We start from the raw sequence: 19,888 nt of genomic DNA, 5'->3' as shown, positions 1-19,888 counted from the left end.
TGCTATGTTTGGTACCATTCCATTTAGTGGTTCTCTTAAAGAAGAAATTTGTATGTATTTCCCATAGGGTCCTATGTTAAACTAAGTGCCCCCACTGTCGGCCATCTTGGATGATGGAATGGCTACAAAGTAACAACACTTGGTCAGCATCTCATTAGGAACATTCATGCCATGTTTGGTTAATTCCATTTAGTGGTTCTCTAAAAGAAGACATTTGTATGTACTTCCGATAGGGTCCTATGTTAAACCAAGTCCCCACTGGCGGCCATCTTGGATGATGGATTGGCTACAAAGTAACAACACTTGGGCAGCACCTCATAAGGAGCATTCAGGCTATGTTTGGTTTCATTCCATTCAGTGGTTCTCTAAAAGAAGTCATTTGTATGCATTTCCCGTAGGGTCCTATGTTAAACCAAGTCACCCAACTGGCAGCCATCTTGGATGTTGGATGGGCTACAAAGTAACAACACTTAGTCAGCATCTCATAAGGAACATTCATGCTATGTTTGATACCATTCCATTTAGTGGTTCTCTAAAAGAAAACATTTATATGTATTTCCCATCTGGTCCTTTGTTAAACTAAATCCCCTGCTGGCGGCCATCTTGGATGACAGATCTGCTACAAAGTAACAAAACTTGGTCAGCACCTCATAAGGAACATTCATAATATGTTTGGTTTCATTCCATTCAGTGGTTCTCTAAAAGAAGTCATTTGTATGCATTTCCCATAGGGTCCTATGTTAAACTAAGTCCACCACTGGTGGCCATCTTGGATGATGGATCGGCTACAAAGTAAGAACACTTGGTCAGCATCTCATAAGGAACATTCATGCCATGTTTGGTTACATTCCATTCAGTGGTTCTCTAGAAGAAGTTCAAAATGTAAAATATTTACGCCGACGACGCACGACGGACACCAAATGATGAGAAAAGCCCACTTGGCCCTTCAGGCAAGGTAAGCTAAAAATTAAGACACCCTGTTCAATAGAACACAATTAATAAATAACAGTAACACTTTTATAAAATTTCATAATTAAAAATCAAACGTTTCTAAAAAGACTTACCCGTATTACTGCATGAAATATATTAAACTTGTTTAAAACAAATAAAAAAAATAGCAGGAAAACAACTTTTTCCTTGTGATCAAAATATTAAAATATTTAGTTACTTCTTTAACAATCCATTAATGATTGAATTTAATGCCCAATATAATCTAATTCTACTACTACTTCTGATTCTTAATTTGTATTTACAGCATCTGTAATTCAATATAAGTGTAAGATAAACATTAATTTCTTTATTCTATATAATATGGACTTAATTAAGACCTTTGAGGGTATTATTGTCACGAGTGCTGTATTTATCCTTTAATCTAAAATCCAATCAATATATTCATCAAGAATGTTTAGTCTTACTCTAAGCTAAGAAATGTAATCTTTGATTACCCCTAAAGACATTTCATCTAAGATTAATCGCTCAAAAAAACAAAGTTCAATTAATTTAAAAAAGAATGAAATTAATTCTATATAGATATAAGAAGATGTGGTGTGAGTGCCAATGAGACAACTCTCCATCCAAGTCACAATTTGTAAATCATTACAGGTGAAAGTACCGTCTTCGACCCAGAGCCTTGGCTCACACGGACAAGCATTGTTTAAGATTCTTTGCTATATCTATCAATTTATTTGCCAACCATTTTCCTTGTTAATTCTGCTATAAGTTGTTTGTTTAAACTCATAAATGTTCTATGTCTCACAACCTCTGCCATATGATTCTGCATAAAAAGTTCACATACATCTTTCATGTTATCTGAAATCATAAAACTAATATTTGAATGATTATATTATGAGGAGTATTTTTCATTTAAACTGTTCAATCAAGTGATGGAAGGATACTGCTTATTTCAGTACGCAAGAAAATAAAAGAACAGGATTTAAAGTTCATCTGTCAATGCACATATTTTATCTGTCCAAGGGAAATAACTCCATATGTAAGTGTGAGATCACTTACAATACCATACTCCATGTAATGTTTGTTTCCAAGTGGCATTACAACAAACATTAAAACAGCTCATCAGCTATTTTTTTCAAACCTTTGATAAAGATTTCATAAAAAATTGACAAGGTGTAAGAGTTCTTATGATGGAATTTTCCTTTCCACAAAAAAAAATGTCTTTTGGTACTTGTCAAATACAATAATTTTCAGATAATATTCATTTCCAAGGGATATATTGATTTTCAAGTGGATGATATTTATGATAATTTATATTTTCAAAGGACATAACTACTTTAAAAATAGTTGATTGGCACTGATTTTAAAATTTGTACTGGTGATATAAACCTTTGATCAATATGAATTTCATAAAAATCTGGCAAGAATTGTACCGGTGATATTATAATGGCCTGACCATTAAGTATAACCGACGATTGGGCTCAAGGAGAAAAGACTATCAGGTGCTGATACTTTAATTATGAACCAATCTGACATATGGTAAAAAGCTGAAAAACAAATAAAATACAATTTTACAATGTGTTCAATTAATGTTATTAAAACGAAATGTCAAAGGTAATAGATAACACAGTCCGTTGGATCCGAGAAAATGTTGTACTTTCAAGAGCAGTTAAATTTCCAGTGTTTCACGGAGAGAATGTTCAAATATGTATAGAGTAATTTGAAGGCTTCAAAAACAATGTTGTAAAGTTAACTCACTCTGTGGTTAGCCACGAATTGTGTCCTAGATGACGTTTGTCCTTTGAAAAGTTCTCCAGAACTGGTATGACCTTGCAATGTTCGGTTTGAGATCCGTGTGAGCAGGGGAAAGGTAGCGATGATACGATGTTTTAATGTTCTTATGAGGTTAAAGATGAATAATCCTCCTAGACTGGAACACATATATAGATTAAGAATATAATCAAACGAACTGTATAAATTACGGAACGGTGTAACAGAATAGATATAAACATTTGATCAATATGAATATTTCATAAAAATCTGGCAAGAATTGTACCAGTGATAAAAACAAACTAAGACAGATGTGTTGGTCGACTTACCACTAACAGGAAGTGCATGTATCACTTTCAGATAAATATCTATAACATTGTCAGTTGTTAATGAAGTACTCAGTTGTAAGACTGCCAGGGCCTTCAAACCATCCATAGAAAATCTATCAGCTACTATAAAACAAGGTTAATTAGCATTATATAAAAATACACCAAATGTTCCTCCCCCCCCCTTACATAAATGTTGTAAGTTATTGTGAGGAATTGAATGAGTATAAATATAAATTACTAAATAGTATTTTAAATTAACTTGACATGTTTAATAGACTTTGATCTTTGGATATTTAATATTTTCATGACTGAAATAGTTAGATTTTAATATGTAAATGTAATTTAAATACAATCTCCAGGCAGAATATTAAATAAACTGCAGTTTAAATGGAATTTAATAAACAATTCAAAGCTTCTTTTGAATTTTCATTATCATTATCAATATAGAAAAAAATTGTTATACACGTATTAAAAGATTTTTTCTGTGGAATGTGAATCTTTAGTGAAGTGTTTTATACTGAATAGTAGGCACATTGATATATTTGTAATTACTTTCCAATATATCCAATAAATAGGGAAAATTATATCATAAACTTACATCTCCAGACATGTGGTAGAACATGTGGTGAACACTGTGGTCGAATTCTGTGTGTGTATACATAATGTAATACAACGGCAAATACTCCTGGCTCCACATCCTTCAATTTGATTGGTGACTGAGCCTAAATTGACAAAAATAAACATGGTTATTAAAGTTTCAATTAGCTAAAATATATAAATGTTATTTAACCTTCTTTCATGACAGGCATTTTTGATACTCATACAATATGCAAATAAAATTAAGATATTTTATACCCCATTCAATTAACCTTCCAAACAAACAATACATTTCTATTGAATTAAAAAAAATCCATGCTGCCACATGGTTTCTTGAAAATATTCTTTAAAACTCAAACAAAAAAATGTAAAAGTTTTAAAGCACAAAATTATCATAAAGGCAATGGTGAAAATATTAAAATTGTCCTAACATGACTTTTCAATTTTTCATTAAAACGAAGATATAAGAGTCTCTCTGTGAGTTTCCTTTAAAATAGCTTTACCTGTGTTTGTTGTTGATGGTGATATTACCTGTGTTGGTTGTAAATGATGATATTACCTGTGATTGATAGTGGTGGTGATATTACCTGAGTTTGCTGTTGGTGGTGATATTAAATGTGTAGGTTGTTGGTATTGCCTGTGTTTGTTGTTGATGGTGATATATCCTGTGACTGTTGTAGTGATGTTACATGTGATTTTTGTTGGAGGTGATATTACCTGTGTTGGTTGTTGGTTGTTGAGGGTGTTGTCACCTGTGTTTGTTGTCAGTGGTGATATTACACATGTCTTTTGTTGGTAGTGATATTACTTGTGATTGTTGTTGGAGGTAATATTACCTGTGTTGGTTGGTGGTGATATTACATGTGGTTGTTGTTGGTGGTGATGTTACCTGTATTTGTTGGTGGTGGTGATAAGACCTGTGTTTGTTGTTAGATGTTATTACCCGTGTTTGTTGTTGGTGGTTATATTACTTATGTTCATAGTTAATGGTGATGTAACCTGTAATTTTTGTTGATGGTGATATTACCTGTGTTTGGTGTTGGTGGTGATAAAACATGAGTTTGCTGTTGGTGGTGATATTACCTGTGTTTGTTGTTGATGGTGATGTTACCTGTGATTGTTGTTGGTGATATCACTTGTGTTTGTTGTTGGTGATGATATTACCTATGTTTGTTGTTGATGGTGATGTTACCTGCAATTGCTGTTGATGGTGATGTTACCTGTATTTGTTGGTGATATTACCTGTGTTTGTTGTTGGTGGTGATATTACCTGTGATTATTTGTTGTTGGTGATGTTACCTGTATTTGTTGTTGATGGTGATGCTACCTGTGATTGTTGTTGCTGATATAACCTGTGTTTATTGTTGGTGGTGATACTAGCTGTTTGTTGTTGATGGTGATGTTACCTGTGTTAGTTGTTGATGGTGATGTTACCTGTGATTGTTGTTGGTGATATAACATGTGTTTATTGTTGGTGGTGATACAAGCTGTTTGTTGTTGGTGGTGATGTTACCTGTGTTTGTTGTTTGTTGTGATATTGCCTGTGTTTACTTGTTGATGGTGATGTGACCTGTGATTGTTGTTGGTGATATAAAATGTGTTTATTGTTGGTGGTGATACAAGCTGTTTGTTGTTGGTGGTGATGTTACCTGTGTTTGTTGTTGGTCGTGATATTGCCTGTGTTTACTTGTCGATGGTGATGTTACCTGTGATTGTTGTTTGTGATATTACTTGGGTTTATTGTTAGTGGTGATACTAGCTATGTGTTGATGGTGGTGATGTTACCTGTGTTTGTTGTTGATAGTGATGTCACTTGTGATTGTTGTTGGTGATATTTCCTGTGTTTGTTGTTGGTGGTGATGTTACCTGTGTTTGTTGTTGATAGAGATGTCACCTGTGATTGTTGTTGGTGATATTACCTTTGTTTGTTGTTGGTGGTGATGTTACCCGTGTTTGTTGTTGGTCGTGATATTACCCATGTTTGTTGTTGGTGGTGATGTTACCAGTGTTTGTTGTTGGTCGTGATATTACCTGTGATTATTTGATGATGGTGATGTTACCTGTATTTGTTGTTGATGGTGATATTACCTGTGTTGGTTGTTGGTGGTTATATTTCCAGTGTTGGTTGTTGGTGGTGATGTTACCTGTGTTTGTTGTTGATCATGATATTACCTGTATTTGTTGTTGATGGTGATATTACCTGTGTTGGGTTGTTGGTGGTGATGTTACCAGTGTTTGTTGTTGGTCCTGATATTACCTGTGATTATTTGTTGATGGTGATGTTACCTGTATTTGTTGTTGATAGTGATATTACCTGTGTTGGTTGTTGGTGGTTATATTTCCAGTGTTGGTTGTTGGTGGTGATGTTACCTGTGTTTGTTGTTGGTGGTTATATTTCCAGTGTTGGTTGTTGGTGGTGATGTTACCTGTGTTTGTTGGTGTTGGTGATATTACCTGTGTTGGCAATTGGTTGTGATATTGAGCAGGTCCAGGCACTGGTCCAGAGGGTATAGCAGGTTGGTACTGAGTAAGAGAATCATATGATGGGAGTGCATTATACAACTGTTTAGGTGGGTACACTGCTTCAGATTGTAGGGGAGGGGCAGTTGGTTGAGTTGTTCCTTGTCCACCAGCCTAAAGGAAGATAAAATTATACTCATACATATATAACTGAATTAGGTGTGTCTAGTCTTTTAAATTTATTTACAACCTTCCTAAAATTTAGGTTATTCAGAAGTCAATATATGATATAGTCACACTTGTATTGTGGTAGACAGCACTATGTACATCTCTCTGTCTTTGATTTTGGTTACAGAGAGACATTGGGTAGTTTTTCTTGTGTGTCTTGTGATTTTTTGTATTATTTCCTTTAAATCAATTTTAATTGTGCAGACTCTGAACAATTTATGGCCTTTGACCTATGGTACTTTCACCTGAATTTTATTCCAGACAATTGACCTCTAGATATTATGTGAACTTATTATTGTTATCTCATTCATGAAAACCAACATATCCAATTTCATCATTTTCTAAACATTTTCTTATGCTTTCTTACAATTTGATATTAAATCTTACCTTTAAAGCATTTTCTTCAAAATGAACCATAGCCCTAAAGTATTCTGATCTGACACACAAGATGGCTTTGTGAGCAAGGAATTTAACTCCATTTACATCAAACTGGATATCACTATACATTGAACTATTGACAAGTTTGGCTAAATCATTTGTAATATCATCTGGTGCTGGTGGGATGGCTAAAATAAAACAGAATTTTTTTATTATCATATTATAGATGTATAATGAAACACAAAGTATACATTCATTTTAAGAAATATAAAGAAATGATGCAGTTTCCCACTGGCTTTGATTAAAATATAGTGACAGGAGTTTTAATAGGGTGCACCTAAAGAACTAAAGAAATATACCTGTAATGTGCTGATTAATATTTTTAATAAAACTTGTAATGTTACAAAAAGAACAAGTATGCAAACTGTTCAAATCCAAAGTCATACGTAAAATGTTTACGGTTATAAAAAAAAAAATTCCATTCAATCTTGTGTTTGGTAATTTGAAAAGTAAACTTTGGCAAACTTTGGCAACAAAGTGTGAAACTATGTTTATTCATAATAATGAAAGAACACAGGGGAAAATCTGAATGGAAAATGTAGTTAAACTAGATGTGTCAAAGCGACATGAATGGCCCCCTTTCAAAAAGTTGAAAAATCTGCAATTTCAATATAAACACATAAGGACACAAATATGATGATAGTCTCACATATTAAAAATCAGCTCAAAATCTGGAGGCGTCTAGAAAAAAGTCCATACAACTGTGATTACAACAAAGTTGTAAACCGCTAATTTTGGATCTGTAACTCATCATGGTAAGCTCACATTCCAAAAATTAGCCCAATATCTAAAAGCATTTAGAAATAAAGTCTGTATAACTGTGATTTTCAACAATTTATCAAAGTCCATAGCCGGTAATTTCGGCAAAATTAGACGAGCAGAACAAAACTTAAACTTGATCTGTAACTCTTCTTGGTTAACTCACATGACAAAAATTATTATTATCTGAAAGCGTGTAGAAAGCAAGTCCGTTTAACTGTGCTTTTCAACAATTTATCAAAGTCCAAAGCCTGTTATTGCGGTAAAAATTAGCGGAGCGCAACGAAACTTAACCTTGATCTGTAACTCATCATGGTTAAATCACATACCAAAAATCAGCCCAATATCCAAAGTCGTTTAGAAAAAAGTCTGTATAACGGCTTGTAGCAGAATAACGGAATTATGGAATGACGGACAAAAGAAAACTATAAAAATATTAAAACTGTCATCAACTTATAGTTATAAATAATGCATATCTTAAGGTTTTACTTGCCGTATAACATCCTCAGGTGAATTTTTTTTTTAACTGTAGACATTTTACAGATGGCTTTGAATTTGAAGAATTGAATATCAGGTCTGTCTTATAGTTAATTACTTTCAATTTGGTGTTGAAAATAAAGTTCATTTGTGTAAGATAGTTTTTATTTGCAGATTGTTTTGCTACTTCTTTGTTTCTTTTGGAAACCAATTTTAATTGTATTTCTATGTTTTCATAAAAGTCAAAAGAATAAAAAATGATTGAGAATTTTTAAAAACTTTTGTCCCTTTTTATAATCTAGATCAGTTTTTCTAATTGGATCATACATATGAACCGCTTCAAAAACATGTCTATGAGTTGAATCTTTTATTGCATATTTAATTTTAAATCAATTGTGGATACCAAATAATAAATATTTTTTTATAACTAAATTTAAAGGGATTTCCAGTTTATATCAAAAGTACAGACACTTTTTTATATTGCTTTAACTTACTTACCAAAATTGAACTTAGTTCCTGAGATTTTGATGGCATCAATTTCTACCCATGATCCAGACACAGTACAATCAACATTTATTCTCAGTAGGTTACATTGAAAACTCAATTTCTGTAGAAATAACAAAATAGATAAGTTGTAGGTGTACTTAAATACGAGTATCTGGTATTTTATTGTTTTGTTATATTGTACATTATATAAAGTAAAATAATAAAACCATAAAAGTATTTACATAACAAAAAGTGATGCTTTTTTTTTGCTGTGTTAGTGGTTTTTGGCTGTTTTCTGCTCATTGATCCAACAGGTTGTTGTTGTCTCTTTGACACATTCCCCATTCCCCATTTCATATTGATGCAGTGTAAAGTACCAACTGAGAAATTTTTAAACAAGGTCCTTAAAATGCTCTAGCTAGCTATCAAAATGTGTAAGTCTTACAGATATTTTTTTCAGGTCAAGGAATATTAATCATGATATAGTAGCATTAACAAATATTTGTTTTATAAATGAATGAGAATATTACTAGTACATTTCATGCTGTCAACCAGTTTATAAGATACAAACTATTTATTTGTGACTATTACAATTGTAATCATGCCAACTCTTTTCTCACTGACATGATTTGTGCTGTTATAGTTGTTGTGTATTTGTAGGCTATATTTGTGGTTATGTTACTAAGCAGTGAAGTGCATATGCCTTTTACATGTACAAATATAATAGCATTGAATGGCAGAGGTTAAATTCAATACAGAATGGAAGATATGAAATCATGGTTTCAAATTTACTGTAGATTCATTTATTTTTGTGGGTATTAATTTTCATGAATTGGGGAAAACTTGCATTTTCGAGGATATTTGATTTCGTGGTTTTGCCAATCTCTGTATACAAAGCCTATAGTGTATTTGTAATTCATTAAATATATAAATTTGTGGTTCACCTGTACCCATGAATCCCACAAAAATTGGTATCCAATGAATAATAATGAACCAACAGTAAGTGAAAAACTGAGTTATCACATGGTCCTTTTATATTGAACTTTTCAGAAATTTTACACAGTTCTTAAGTAGGATGGTTAATGTTACATAAAACTTTGATTTAGCTTAAACACTAATAGTATTAAAGGGTCTTTGCTATCTGCTGATTACATACTAGCAATGAACTTTCCATTTTATATTCATTCAATTCCATATTTTGTTTCTTTTAGTTCCAACTTAAGTATAAATCAACATGCTTGAAATTCTACCTGAAATGATGGTGAAAATATCCTACTGCTGTTCTGACATATAACCCTTTCTGTCTCCCATACGGTACACCACTCTCCATTTGGACGTTTGGCTAAAATTTTCTTTACTGCTCCTGCATGATATGTCTCATAAATATCTATTTTTTCTATGAAAATCTTTTCTGCAAATTCGACCTAAAACAGGATAAGAACAATATATATTTGATATTTTAGAACATTTAGGGAAATTAAGTCTTTTATATTTTAATGTTTAACAGTCTGATATGAGAGGTAGGTGTCTAAATTTGAATAGCGATAGGTCCAGAACAAATTGCCACACACACCAGATGCTGATCCAGGATTTTAAAAAGGGAGAACAACAAACTATGAAATTTTAGGAGTGGAACATAGTAAGTAAGTAAGTAAGTAAATTTTATTTATAGTTGGGCATGACATTTACAATTCAAGGTAAACATGTAAAAAAAATGTATGCATTGAACATATATTTGATACAAAAATTTAACAATACTTTTAGATATTTGGATGATATATTGGCTCTAAATAATGACGACTTCAGTATGTATACTAAAGACATTTATCCTGTAGAACTTATTTTAAATAAAGCTAATGATAACAATGACCACTGCCCTTTCCTCGATCTTGATATCTATATCATAAACGGGAAGCTTAATACAAAAATTTATGATAAAAGAGATGATTTTTCATTTCCTATTGTTAATTATCCATTTTTAGATGGTGACGTTCCCTTGTCACCATCTTATGGTGTTTATATATCTCAACTTGTACGATTCGCTCGTGTATGTAACAATGTATTAGATTTTAGCGAGAGAAATTTATGTATTACTGAAAAATTATTACACCAGGGTTTTCGATATCACAAACTGGTCAAAACATTTACTAAATTTTATCACCGGTATAAGGAAATAATTCGTAAATATAACTCAACATGCAGACATCTTATACGTTCAGGTATTTCACATCCAAAATTTTATGGAAATATTCTTTATAAAGCACAAAAATGTCAGTATTCTCCTCAGAAACTAACAAAACCTTTAAATAGACTTATTAAAAGGGGATATAGTTACGATACTGTTGTCAGGTCATTAAAGATTGCATATTTTGGCTGTAACATTGATTCACTGATAGGGTCTTTGCATCGGAACTAAACACATTTATTTCTAAAAAAACAGTTGTTGGCATGACACGGGTTATGTTCTTCTCATATATTTTATGATAGTATGATACTAAACCCCTAACGGGAGGGATTGTACCTGATATTCATATGATGAAGACATAATCTTTCAATCAGTTTAATTGAGGTCTGGAGCTGGCATGTCAGTTAACTGCTAGTAGTCTGTTGTTATTTATGTATTATTGTCATTTTATTTATTTTCTTTTGTTACATCTTTTGACATCAGACTCGGACTTCTCTTGAACTGAATTTTAATGTGCGTATTGTTATTGTTTTACTTTTCTACATTGGCTAGAGGTATAGGGGGAGGGTTGAGATCTCATAAACATGTTTAACCCCGCCGCAATTTTGCGCCTGTCCCAAGTCAGGAGCCTCTGGCCTTTGTTAGTCTTGTATGATTTTAAATTTTAGTTTCTTGTGTATAATTCAGAGTTTAGTATGACGTCCATTATCACTGTACTATTATGCATATTTTAGGGGCCAGCTGAAGGACACCTACGGGTGCGGGAATTCTCGCTACATTGAAGACCCATTGGTTGCCTTCGGCTGTTGTTTGCTCTATGGTCGGGTGGTTGTCGCTTTGACATATTCACCATTTCCTTTCTCAATTTTATGTAGCTCCATAAGAGGGTCAAGAGCTCCCTACACACTGCCTTCCCACTATACAACATAATCAAGATGCAGAATTTCATTTTATCACTGTTGCAAAAAAATTTGTATGTATTTCTACAGACAACATTAAAATTTCTTCTTACTATCAAACATACTTTTAAGGCACAACACTTATTAAAATCATGGATACAGTTATATGAAATGTACCTCAACAAACTGATTGGCATCTTTGGTCCCCTGGGCCCATGATCCTGCTATATCACCATACCTTGGAGTAGACTCTTGGTTCTCCAGCAATACAAGATGCAGGCCACCTAACAAATTAAAAATACTCATGACAAACATATCTTCAGATGAAAACTAAAAGTTAGGAAAAAAATCAGCCTAAAAATATAGCTGGAAAGAATACCTATTCACCATCAAAAGTTACACAGCCATTCACTATGCAGAAAGGCATAAATTACAGCAAAAGAAAATGCTTCTGGAAATCTCGGGGGGCCACTTCAAACTTTGTTTGGTAGGGGTGAGCAGCTGAGACATCAAGTACCCCACCCTTTTCATATATTTTGTTAATCAAAAATATATACCTTGTCATATATTAATTAACAAAAAACAGACCTATAGATATATTTCAATATTTTCACCGCTTATCATTACGTTCTTATTAAGAAGCAAAATAGTCGCAATAAAATCACCTTCTTTTCCCAATAAATTCGTTATATATCTTAAACACTTTTTTCGTATTGCCCATTTTACATCTTTCATTATAAAGATATTTCAATTCCAAAATACAATACATATAAAAGACGTTTGGTCAGATCATAGATGGTTTTACATCTATGGTCAGATAAATGTAATATCACCCCAGAGCGTAACACCTTAACTGATTTTAACATGTTTAATTATTAATTAAAAACTGAGAAACAGTTTCATTGCCGTTCCCTCTCCCTCGTAAAGGACGCTGTCACAATGGAATTTCTTTAAATAATTGTTATCATGTTTTATGTATACAAACCCTTGAATGATAATTAGGTGCAAATGTCAAAATAGTTGGATTTATTGCATCTATCACTGGCATCAGTGGAAATACCACATCAGAATAAATAGAGTTTAATTGGTTTGACAAATAACTGATGGATTTACGACTGTGGTTTAACCGCATCAAGAATAAATGCGGACATCTGATTAGTTTCAGATACTTATGATAATAATCAAGCAAGTGATAATATCAACCTATTGATATATTTCATCTGAATTTCTCACCCTTTTCATATATCATAGAGCATGAAAAAGTGACCTATTCCAGCGGCTCATCCCTACCACTAATTATATAGCAAGTGGCCCCCCCCCCCCCCCCGAGCTGGAAATACAATTAACAATCATAATAATCAGTCAGAGCTCAGACATAAACAAGTCGTAATCTGTTTTTCGACTTACAGAAGTCAAAATATGCATTTTTCATAAAAATGTGTTTCATTTATTTAAGTCAGAAAATGACAGACTTCTTTACGTCTATTTATGTTTATGAAAAAATTATTTCATTTACTGGTCAAAACCACCTATGACATCATAAACCTGTCTGAAGGTTCACATGAGCTATCGTTGTTTAATTATCTATTTGAACATTTTTACCTAACATAAGATTATTTTCCTCATTTGGTGTGGCCATAGATAGTTGCATTATAAAGTAAATAAACATTATTTCTGTTTTTTTAGGCTCTCATGCATATTTTTCTTTAGAAGACAAAGCATTGTCTTTCAATACTGTCATAATTTCATATACAAATAAATATTTTATTGGCACAAACTCAATTACAATAATTGGCAACGGCCCATACAACTAGTATACTAATAGTAATTAATGATGCAGCAATTAAACAATACTACATAGCATATCATTGGGCACATTTCGAACAATGAAATGTGCAGTTATAAATATCAATATATAATAGATTAATTTGTAAGAATAGATTACAGACATAAGTATATTGTATGTTATAGCTTCAAATTGTTCATATTACTCATTTATAAGGACATTTTTCCTTAATTCAAATGATTGATTAATAAAAGATGATATTAATCTAAGTGTTTTTCTACACTTGTTATTAAGTAATAGTTTGATATATTCATCCTCAGTTTTGGATTGTTTGTCATAATTTTTAAAATAGGACAATTTTGATATAAGAACGTTTCTTTGTGATTCATATTTTGTGCAGTGCAAGATAAAATGTTTTTCGTCTTCTATATTTTTATTATGACATAATTTGCACAACCCTTCTTCTCTGTTAACTTGCATGTATCTACCTCTTTCAATTTCAAGATTGTGTGCACTTAGCCTTAGTTTTGCCAAAGGTGCCGTATCTTTCAGCATATTCAATTGGTCAACATAGTGTGCACGTTTATTTGAAAAACAAAAATGTCGAAAAAATGATAGTTTAACTGTTTTGATGATTCTGTAATATATGAATTCTGTTCTTGTAAAATTTGGTCATGAATTCGTTGTTTAATTTGAGCAAGCATAGGTGTAATAGGTAAATTAAAAGATGTTAAATATGAGAAACCCAGATTATGGATACATTTCTTCATATTAATTGTCCATAGGTTGTTTTTTCTTGTTTGAATAAATATGTCATGAGCTAAGATTTTGTTAGATGAGATTAAATGATCTAAAAATTTCATGGAAGACAACAAAATTTTAGCTTTTAAGGGGAGCTTACCAAGCTCACTGCGACATGCATGGTTGGAAGTTTATATTGATGCATGACCATTACATAAATATGCATGGGTCTTGAAGTTGACCAATTTTTGTTAATTTATTGGCTTGTAGGAGTCAATATTTGCAGCTTTTTAATTAAGGTCCAATATTTTTATCTTAACACTAATCAACTTATTGAAGTCATAAATTGTCTTAAATTAAAGGGAGACAAATCTTTGAATCTACAAATTTAGACCTCTATGAGTCCATTTATTCATGCCTTTGTGAATATGTTTGTACATGCATTATTTCTTATTTGTTATACTGTTGTACTATCATGCCTCATGTGAGGCCTTTAGTGAAATAAAATGTTTCAATTTTTTTATGTTTCAATGAGTTAAAAGCAGCTTTAGACTTATTTATGTCTGAGCTCTGACTGATAATAATATGATTATATTGCTTTAATGGGGCTGTTGTAATACCACAGTACTTAAATGGTTGCACTAAAATTGTAAATACAGCTGTTTCTTAAACCATGTCTCTTTTGGGGAGATATATACTATTCATAGATAATGTGCTTTGTTGATGTACTGGTTCCCAGATATCATCTCTATGCTTCATCTCATAGAAACTATCTTCTGGGACTGTTACCAGTATAAAAACTTATTGTTGCAGTAAAAATTGAATTCTGAAGTAGGCAACACGTGAAGGTATTGGCAGTACAGAATCTTAGTAGTTTAAACTCTAATAAGGTTGGGGCAAATAATGTTGAAAATATGCTGAACAGCCTTATGTTTTGACCTTTGAATAAAATAGTAGCGCATACCAACTTTCTGTTTCAGGGTATATAATTTTTTACAAAACTTCAAAGTAAAAGTGACACAGTTTTAGCCGTAAAGGCAGAAATGCAACTTATAACAACTAGTAGCAACATAAGCTTAAAGTTATATTTTCTGGACAATTTTATCAGAATTTCAACGAGACTTGAAAAAGAAATATTTTAAAAATATATAATAATTAATTCATTTTTGTATTGTAATTAAATAACTTACGAATTATCATCATATTCGGAGGAATAGTTAACCACTCTGGATACCCACTGGTCAACATTGTTTGGGTTATGAACTGGCTGGCTATTGATAGCTGGTAACGGTGTTGTCTGGTTGTGAGGATGTGGTACTGTTCCAGTAATTTTTATAGAATCAATTTCCACCCAAGATTTTGATGCTAAACAGTCTATATCAATCCTCAAAACCTTACATAGAAATGAAAGCGCCTGAAAAATTTAAGAAATATTAAAACCTGTTTTTATAACTTTGTGTGAGCACCCTCACATACACCATTGTCATAAGGCAAGCAAAATATCACCTGATTCCTGAGTTGAATGACTCAAAACTCCTACAAAAGTCAACTGCTAAAGATATTTTGTGAATATGCAAATCTGCATGAAACGTCCTTATTATCTACAAAGTTTCATAAAATTCTGATGTGTGGTTATAAATGAGTTGCAATGACAAACTAATGCAGTAGAATATTGAGGCAAAAATTCTGTGTTCAAAATGGTTTAACTCCTAGATATAAAAATTAAAACTTTAGATTTCCTGTCAATGCACATCTACATATATTATGACCTTATTATCTACATAGTTTCATGCAATTCTGTTGGGTAGTTTTCATGCAATTCAAAGGGGCTTAATACATAGAATAATAATAATGATTTCCAGTATATATGCACATGTACATATAATGTCCTTATTATACACACGGCTTCATGAAACTCAGTTGAGTAGTTTCAAAGGAGAAACGATGACAAGATCAAGACTGGCGGATGAGTAGTTGGACGAAGGGTAAAACATCATTATTCCCTAGAGAACTTTATTCCGTTGGTATGGTCCAAGGACACAGTTTATATTGTCCAATGGTTTTCGCTGTCTACGAATATAGTCCCTATTGTAAACAGTGTATAGTTCCAGTATAACTTGCCAATTTTTTCATACAATTTCCCAATTCTTTTCTTAATATTTCATGCAATTTTGTAAATCTTGAAAAGTTACTTGACATAAAATGAAAATCTTTTATCAACTGATATCATTTGTGACACAAGAAATTAAAAGGTACAAATAAAAGCATACTACCTTAAAATTAGGTGAAAATATTCTGCTGCTATTTATGTTGGTGACTGATTTTGTTTTCCATATAACTTCATAACCATTGTCTGGTTTTCTGGCAGAAATTGTTTTTACAGCCCCAGCGTGGTAGGTTTCATATATTTCTATCTTTTGTATGTACATTTCTTGTTCAAATTCCACCTAAAAGTTTAAAATAAACTGTTGATATATATGTAAGGAAGGAAGTAAGTACATGTATATAGTTTATAACATTGTTTCAATATAATATTATACATCAGATAAAAGCAGCATAAAAATCAAAGACAAATGAGACACTTTTACCTCATGTACATTAAATGCATACACAATTTAAAAATCAACTTTTGATATCAAAAATTATTTAACTCGCAGAAATGATGATTCGGGCCAAATGTGGTTAGACAACAAAAGAAGGATGAAGACAAAAGAAGGGCGACGACAGAAGTCTGATGCCAAGAGATGAGAAAAGTTCACTTGACCTATTGGGCCAGGTGAGCTAAAAAGACCAAAGGTCAATGTATATTTGTATCAAGAAATTTCACCCCACAGCAAACTTTACAGGATGTCCTCTTTTAATAAAAATACTATTAAAATAAGGACTCAAAATATTATATCATTGATGTAAATATCTTATAACTTATTAGTTAAATATTAAGGAGTAAAAGTCGAAAAACTGTAGTTTTATCTGTATCATATTAAATTGTCAGGTTTTCCATACCTCAATAAACTGTTTTGAATCTTTTTTTCCTTGGGCCCATGCTCCAGGAATATCACCATATTTTGGGTACACTCGAGGTTTGCCTATTACACTATCTGCTGCCCAACTGAAAGGAAATACATCAACCAATAAAGTTTGTGTTTTACATGCATTATCAATATAGCAAAAAAAGAAGAAAACAAGATAGTGGACAATATCAATGAGACAGAGAGACCAAGATAACTAAAATACACATCTAGGGGGTTATTCCCAGTTACCTAACCTTAAGTTCTTTCCCAATGATACATTTTATGACAAACTCTAAATTTCAAAGAGTATGGACAAGATGTGAGTAAAGAACAAGATTCCATTTAGTTACAATAGATTCTTTGATTTCAACATTATCATAAAATATCAAAAAGGCCAGAATATTGGTTCTTAACTGGATCTATTTCTAAATCTGTAATCAAGCTAAAACAAATATCTTTATGCGTTTACTTTTCTAGGTATAGGAGGAGGGTTGAGATCTCACAAACATGTTTAACCCCGCCGCATTTTTGCGCCTGTCCCAAGTCAGGAGCCTCTGGCCTTTGTTAGTCTTGTATTATTTTAACTTTTAGTTTCTTGTGTACAATTTGGAGTTTAGTATGGGGTTCATTATCACTTAACCAGTATATAATTGTTTAGGGGCCAGCTGAAGGACGCCTCCGGGTGCGAGAATTTCTCGTTGCATTGAAGACCTATTGGTGACCTTCTGCTGTTGTCTGCTCTATGGTCGGGTTGTTGTCTCTTTGGCACATTCCCCATTTCCATTCTCAATTTTATCGATCACAAAAGGCTACGAAGTTATCACATTCCCCATTTCCATTCTCAATTTTATCGATCACAAAAGGCTACGAAGTTATCACATTCCCCATTTCCATTCTCAATTTTATCGATCACAAAAGGCTACGAAGTTATCACATTTGGGAAAAATCTAGAGATATTATCAGAATATTATGATTTTGTGCATTTTTGAGGTTATACCCTTATTGAAAATTTAAGAGACAACCAACAATCCAAAATATTCTTTAACCAAGATGTCAAGAATTATATTTAGTTATCCCATTATTAAACAAAGCTAAATAGGCTTGAGGGCCTTTTGAGGAAAAAAAATTTGGTTGATTATATGGGGAATGATGTAATCTCCACATTCTATACACCATCACAATGATGTAATCTCCACATTCTATACACCATCACAAAATTACACAATGTAATAATCTCCATTACAACAGTCTTTGTAAAAGTTGTTATATTGACTACGGTAACTAAATTATCACATCTATAATAGATTATTAAAATAAAATCATTAAAACAGAATGGGGACTTTTAATATAGCATGAAAGTTCTGAAAGACAATATGAAGTTATAGATACAGAATAAATACAGTGATCACAGATACATGAAACTGACTCTTCAATTACAACTATTGTCTACGAATTTCAGTCATCAACTAGATGTCTTAATTGATCCAAACAGGCTGTATGTACTGTGTATGTGATACTTACTTCCCATTGTTATACTGTGATGAATAACTGATCACACGGGAAACCCACTGTTCTTTAACTTCTCCAGTCATTGCTGTTTGCATCACCCTTTCTCTACAATATCAGTAAATTTCACTTATATGCATATGATATGAGACGGGAAAATATTCCATGTACTTTTGTATTGATGGTTAGCAGATTTTTCAGAATAGTGTAATTATAAAAAGCATGTTGTATCTGTTGGTATAGAGGAAATAAAAACTATGGTAGCCACATGTGATTGAATAAATTGGATGCTCTAATTATCCATTAACAGAATCTGTGAGATATTATTTATGTATGATTCGGTTATACATGTACCTGTAGTATTTTCTAATAATCCTGGTTTTCAAGACTCATGTATCCATTGCAAAATTCATCATTGATAGTGACTTTCTACGCAAAAAATGATTTAAAACAGTAAATTATATTGTTCCATACCAATTATTCAAAATAAATCTGACAACTTAAGTTAAATATGTGAGCATGGATTTAAATCACCCAATTTTTTTAATTTATAAGGTTTAAATCTGCTGTATTGATAATGAATCCAATCTCTTATGCAAAATAACACCCATGCAGTGTAAAAATAATGTTTCAATGTCTTGATTTTGACAACAGTTGTTAACTTTCGTTGGACATTTAAATTCAACTGTGATGAAGATATCCACAAAAAACATGAAAATAAAAACATACAAGAATATAACAAAAAGTAAAACCACAAAAATACTGAACTCTGAGGAAAATTCAAATCGGAAAGTCCCTTAACAAATGGCAAAATCAAAGGATAAAACAGTCATCAAAGGAATGGACAACAACTGTCATATTCCTGACTTGGTACAGGCATTTTCAAATGCATTGACCCTGGTTTTATAGCGCTAAACCTCTCACTTTTATGACAATCACATCAAATTCAATTATTTTTACAATGATGTGTGAACAAAACAGACATAATCGGTACAAAAAATAGACAAAAATTTTCAGATAAAAGTCACTTTTTTCAATTTAACTTCATGAATAAAAAATCTGGCATGCAAAATTTCTTCATGAACATTATAAATATGTATGGCAGATGTGACTATTCAAAAGATGGAAAACTCTATCAAAATAAATTACGTCCAACATTTTGTTAAACAAGGAACTTGCATAAAAAAATATACTAAAAATCTAAATCATCACACTATTTTCATGAAGATAAACTGTACTTTAATTGCATAATTAACACATATCTT

The 19,888-nt window shown here is 32.1% G+C and overlaps 1 pseudogene; it reads right to left on the bottom strand.

Moving 5' to 3' along the window:
- Nucleotides 1–1,188: 1,188 nt before the first annotated feature.
- On the bottom strand, nt 1,189–18,934 carry LOC139487653 (uncharacterized; annotated as a pseudogene).
- Nucleotides 18,935–19,888: the final 954 nt, after the last annotated feature.

This window comes from Mytilus edulis, chromosome 9, assembly GCF_963676685.1.
Source record: "Mytilus edulis chromosome 9, xbMytEdul2.2, whole genome shotgun sequence".
In the NCBI taxonomy this organism is placed as follows: Eukaryota; Metazoa; Mollusca; class Bivalvia; order Mytilida; family Mytilidae; genus Mytilus; species Mytilus edulis.
Note: the sequence above shows the minus strand (reverse complement) of the source record. Positions and strands in the feature narration are given on the sequence as shown.